This window comes from Mesoplodon densirostris, chromosome 8 (genome assembly GCF_025265405.1).
Source record: "Mesoplodon densirostris isolate mMesDen1 chromosome 8, mMesDen1 primary haplotype, whole genome shotgun sequence".
Lineage (NCBI taxonomy): Eukaryota > Metazoa > Chordata > Mammalia > Artiodactyla > Ziphiidae > Mesoplodon > Mesoplodon densirostris.
This window is the reverse complement of record NC_082668.1, coordinates 40,614,493-40,620,492: the sequence shown is the minus strand read 5'-3', so window position 1 is coordinate 40,620,492 and position 6,000 is coordinate 40,614,493. Positions and strand designations below refer to the sequence as shown.

Genomic DNA, 6,000 nt, shown 5'->3' with positions numbered 1-6,000 from the left:
AGTTTTCTAAAAAGGATGTGAAATATTGCCTCCATACTAACTTTAATTCTTAGTTTACCATTATAGAATTAGCATTTAACATGTTTTATATATCACTTGCTTTTACATACAAAATAAGTTTACAAAAAATTCCGATGAAAATAACCACTAAAAAATCAGTGGTCTTGGGCTTCCCTGGTGGCGCAGTGGTTGAGAGTCCGCCTGCCGATGCAGGGGACACGGGTTCGTGCCCCGGTCCGGGAAGATACCACATGCCGTGGAGCAGCTGGGCCCGTGAGCCATGGCCGCTGAGCCTGCGTGTCCGGAGCCTGTGCTCCGCAACGGGAGAGGCCACAACAGTGAGAGGCCCGCGTACCGCAAAAATAAATAAATAAATAAAAAATCAGTGGTTTTTACCCATCCCACATTGGTCTCATCCTCTTTACCTAATCGTGCTCTCTGTGTTTAAATTTGCAGGGGCTATCAGATACTGGTTAACTAAAGACTATAGTTTTTATACTCAGTAGAAGTGTTACATTGATTCGATGGTTGGGATTACCCTATAATATTGTTATATTGGGATCTTTGTCCAGAGGCCACTTGGAAACTCCAAAATGTTTAGAAGAGCCTGTGAGCCAGGACATCATTAGCCCTATCCAGAATGAAATAATTTGTTTAGGAAAAACAGATATTTTATGGAAGAACTGTGAGTTTCTGGTAAATTGAATGTGCCGTCTGGAAAGCCTCATCCAGTCCTTGAAGATGAACATCTTCGTCTGCAAACTGAAAAAGATTTGAACCCACAGAAAACAGGTATAGAGAGAAGAGGGTCATCAGAAATTTGGTCCTGTGTGGGTGCTTGATGAGTTCATGATTCTTTTCCTTTCCTGACCTTCTTTAAACTGCTTGATGACCCTCCTGTCCTGTCTGATAGATTTTCTGAAGGAAAGACTGAATACAATACAGGAGGAGCATTCCAAGGATCTGAAGCTATTGCAACTGGAAGTGACGAATTTGTGCCAGCAACTAAGAGATGTAAAAGAGAAAGAAGGCACGGCACAAGATGAGGTGCAAAGGTTGACTGTGACTCTGCAGCTTGCCTCAGAGACAAAGGTTTGAGTCCAGAGTTCTGGAATACAAACTCACTGTTAATGTGTTAGCTGGAGGAGGCAACAGACCCATAAAGCTGACTTTTAAAAATAGGTGATGTTGGTGTGAGGATTCTTGACATCTGAAATTTATCTACATCGATAGCCTATAACATTGTGTGCTGTCAGTAACTGAGTATTTATAGATTCCTACCCTCTACCTGTGACTGTGCGGATCCAGAGATATGAGGGAGTCTGTGCTCTTCGAGAGCTTGTATGCTAGCTGGGAGAACAAGGCACAGCAGGAGAAACTAAAGAGAGAAAAGAAGGGTATAAGAAATATTAAAGGACAGTGTAGGACAATAAGCAGATATTGCCAACTAAGTGTTCTGTATGCAGGTGGGTTTGAGAAGGTGCGCATGTCCTGTCTAGAATAGATTAGGCTAGGCTTCAAGGAGAAGACGGGACTTGAGATGAGCCCTTAGAAGGCAAAGCAGTGAAGTGAGGACATTTAAAAGACCACACACAGAGGCAGCAAAAGATAAGACTAGGGAAAAAAAACTAATGATTTTGTTTTCCCTCCACAGGCCAGGCAGTGTAACAGATGTTATTTTGTTTAAAACATGTTTTGTTTAATCTCTGCAAAACCTCAAGATGTAGGATATTGTTGTCTTTTTTTTTTTTTTTGCGGTACGCGGGCCTCTCACTGTTGCAGCCTCTCCCGTCGCAGAGCACAGGCTCCAGACACGCAGGCTCAGCGGCCATGGCTCACAGGCCCATCCACTCCACGGCATGTGGGATCTTCCCGGACCGGGGCACGAACCCGTGTCCCCTGCATCGGCAGGCGGAGTCTCAACCACTGCGCCACCAGGGAAACCCTATTGTCTCTATTTTAATGATAAGTGTACTGGGGCTCAGAGAGAAGTCACCTCTCTGAGATCACACTTGCCTGTTTTCTTCCTGTAACTCAGATTTGAACCTAGATCTTTCCCTTGGGTGCAGTTAGGAGGCAATGCATAAACTAGCTGGACAGGAGTGAGGATTTGTTTGTGTAAAAGAAGTTGGAAATTGGCAAGGGATAACGTCATAGAGGATCTCAAAATCAAGAATAATTAAGTAGTTGGGCTTGATCCTATGGGGAGTGATTAAATTTTTGATAAGAAAGTGACATAATGAAAAGAAGAAAACTAATCTAGCAGTAGTGTAGAGTATCAATTATAGGAGAAGAGATTGGAGATAGGAAAACCCATTAGGAATCCATTGCCTTATTTGAGACACAGACCTTATTAGGTCTGAACTACGGTTGTGGCATTTTGAGGGGAAAGATATGTTAGAATGTGGTATTGGATAGGGGCTGAAGGTAGAGAAGAAGGCAAGGACAGCTTTGAGTTTTTACATCTTAGATTGTAGTGCCATTAATAATAATATAAAAGAGAATGAATAGTGAAAATGTTATTTATCTGGCAATGAGATACTTTGATCGTTTGCAAACATGATGTTGTCTGCTTTGCACTCAGTATTATCTATTTTTATTTCCTGTATGGATGTTTAGAAATTCTTTATATGAAAAATAATTGCTGGTTTAAAATAGACCATTTTAACAAAGTAACTTTCTTTTTACAAAAATGCTATTTTTCTATGATGTAAACAATTGTTAGGTGGCAGATTTTTAAGGAAGTTTATTGTATTTAAGACTCTGTATCCTTTGTGTGAGAGGAACCCAAAGAGGGTTCACATTTGCTTTAAAGCATATAGCCCTTACCTGTTCACAACTCTGCTACTTTTAGTTTATCTTAGAAAGAGATGTCAATATAGGCATTTTTCAGGGTTAATAAAATTAACTTTTCACAAAGATTTTTTTACAAATAGAGCTGTATGGTTATATTTGAAAATAACCCTCTTAAAACCAGCCAACATCCTTACGACAAATTTTTGCTGCCATATCCACTAGAATTACCAAAAAACATAGTTTCATCTTTGTGTCTGTGGGGATCCGCCCTGAGACCATACTTCCCCTCCTCCCACCCCGCCCCTTTAAAGAAATATGTAGTTTTACCTAGAATCATCCTTAATTAGTGTCTGCATAGTTTTCAAAAGTGCTAGAGACATTATATGTATGCCATTACAAAAGTATTATGAGGCCTATGTATTCTACTGTTTACTATTGCATTAACCTGCGCAAAGTTTATGCATTTTTTATGCGTTTGTCCCTTCTTTCTAAGTCGGGCGTTCTTGGGAGCTAACATTTCCTGAATGGTTTCTTGTCTTGTCTCCTCCCTCCCTCCTTTTCCTCTCCTTTTTTTTCTTTTTTTCTTTCTTCTTTTCTTCTCTCTCTCTCTTTTTCAGAAACCACCTTATCTATTTTTAGGCATTTCAAATTCCTAAAATGTGAACTATTGGGTGGTCTGCAGTTTGGCCCTAAAACGACTCTGGGCTTTCATGGCCTGTTTTTATCTGTACCTTATGATTTTATTTCATCAGAACTTCATGTATTTGGATGTTAATAAACAACACAGAATCCAAAAAAAAAAAAAAAGAGAGAATGAATAGTGAAAGCTGTGTTTTTCATCCTCAACTCCTAAGCATAGATAATATTTGAGGCTAGAAAAAATGGAGTACTTAAAAAAATAGGACTATACCCTGTAAGAAAAATGTCTAGCAATTACCAGGTTTTCCTCTGATTATTGAATTTTACATAGGAGGTACATGTGACTAATCATTTTTTAATTATCTGAAAGGGAAAATGATAGAAGTCATGAATGAAAGTAATAAAATAACTTTAAATATCTCATTGTAATAATTACTTTAGACTCAATAAGAAGTGTTTATAACTGTATTCAGAATAGCATTTATAGGTTGCCCCAAAAAAGTCTAGATTTGAACTGTGATATACCATAGACAGTTTCTTCCTGTCATTTCAGATTATTTAGAACCTTTTCTCCTTCTATTTTTAGAAGAATGCAGCCATTATTGAAGAGGAACTGAAGACCACAAAACGTAAAATGAACCTTACAATTCAGGAGGTAAGATAAAAAGGAAGCTGGAAGGTGAAGGGGGCGTTGGAATTGCAGAGGGGGAAGTCAAGGTAGTGGATAGAATGAAAAGAAACCATTGAAGAAGAAAATATGTGGCTGTTTATTAGGAAGATTTAAAAAATATGCCACATGAAGTTATACCTGCCCATATGTGACATTAAGACTTCCTTTCACCTCAATACTGCCACAAAACCAGAAATAAAAAATAAATGCTCTCTGAGCCGGGAGGGAAACAGTTACCGTGAAACTCATGCAGTTGCCCATATACTAGAGTTAAGTGGACATAAAAAGACCTTTTACACTAAAGCTGTGTTTAAAATAAAAAGCTTTTAATAAGTCTGCTCATCTAATTTTACCTTAAAACTTTCATTTCAGTCTAAATTTAAGTAGATAACAGATTGGAATTATGGAGTAGGTGGCTGCTAAAAGTTGTTGGACTAAAAATTTGCAGCTGAAAGCAGTGGAAGAGTCAGAAGAATTACCAATTCAATACACCTTGACAGTGGCCTAAAAACCTCAATATTCCCTGACAATAATAGTTGACATTAGTCCAAATCAAAGGATCAAGTTATATTTAAAATATTCTGTTATACAAAACAGAAATAGATATACTATTTTAAAAATTATGAATTTCAGTGTGTTTAGGGTGGTAAGTGTAGCTATCTGGGACATTCTCTCATGTAGAGTATTTTTTTTTGCCAATAGTTACTTATAAAAGCATGATTGTTCATTGTTAGTTGGAGTATATTGTTTCATGCTTTAAAAAAATATTTTGGCTATTTTAATAGATTCTTTTTAGAGCAGTTTTAAGTTTTTAGAAAAATTGTACAGAAACAGAGTTCCCATATATCCTTTCTCCCCACCCCCAGAGCCTCCTCTGTTATTCACATTCTGTATTAGTCTGTGATGAACCAGTTTTGATACATGATTACTAAATTCACAGTTTAGATTAAGTTTTACTTTTTGGTCATCACAGTATACAGAATAGCTTCACGGCCCTAAAAATGCCCTGTGCTTTACATACACATCACCCCGCACCTCCCTCCCCGACCCCTGTCTTTCCCCAAGCCCCTGGCAACCACTGATCTTTTCACTGTCACTCTAGTTGGAATCATACAGCATGTAGCCTTTTTGGACTGGCTTCTTTCGCTTAGCATATGCATTTAATCCGCCATGTCTTTTCATGGTTTGATAGCTCCTTTCTTTTTATCAGTGAACACTAATCCATTGTCTGGATGTACCGTAGTTTATCCGTTCACCTACTGAAGGACATCTTAGTTGCTTCCAAGTTTGGCAGTTATGAATAAAGCTGCTGTAAGCATTCATATGCAGTTTTTTGTATGGACATAAGTTTTCAACTCCTTTGGATAAATACCTAGGAGTACGATTCATACTTATCATATGATAAGCTTATGTTTAGCTTTCTAAGAAATTAGGGCCTCCCTGGTGGCGCAAGTGGTTGAGAGTCCGCCTGCCGATGCAGGGGATACGGGTTCGTGCCCCGGTCTGGGAGGATCCCATATGCCGCGGAGCGGCTGGGCCCGTGAGCCATGGCCGCTGAGCCTGCGCGTCCGGAGCCTGCGCGTCCGGAGCCTGTGCTCCGCAACGGGGGAGGCCACAACAGTGAGAGGCCCGCATACCGCAAAAAAAAAAAAAGAAATTGCCAACCTGTTGCAGTGGCTATGCCATGTTGTGTTCCCACCAGCAGTGAATGAGAGTTCCTGTTGTTCCACATCCTCACCAGCATTTTGTGTTGTCAGTGTTTTGAATTTTTGCCAATTTTATAGGCATATGTATAGTATCTTGTTTTAATTTGCAGTTTTCTACAGACATGATATTGAGCATCTTTTTATATGCTTATTTGCCATCTGTCTATCTTCTTTGGTGAGGTATCTTAG

The 6,000-nt window shown here is 39.1% G+C and overlaps 1 pseudogene; it reads left to right on the top strand.

The window, feature by feature from the left end:
* Window positions 1-572: 572 nt before the first annotated feature.
* Window positions 573-6,000, top strand: part of LOC132495490 (coiled-coil domain-containing protein 150-like) — an 83,893-nt pseudogene continuing 78,465 nt past the window's right edge.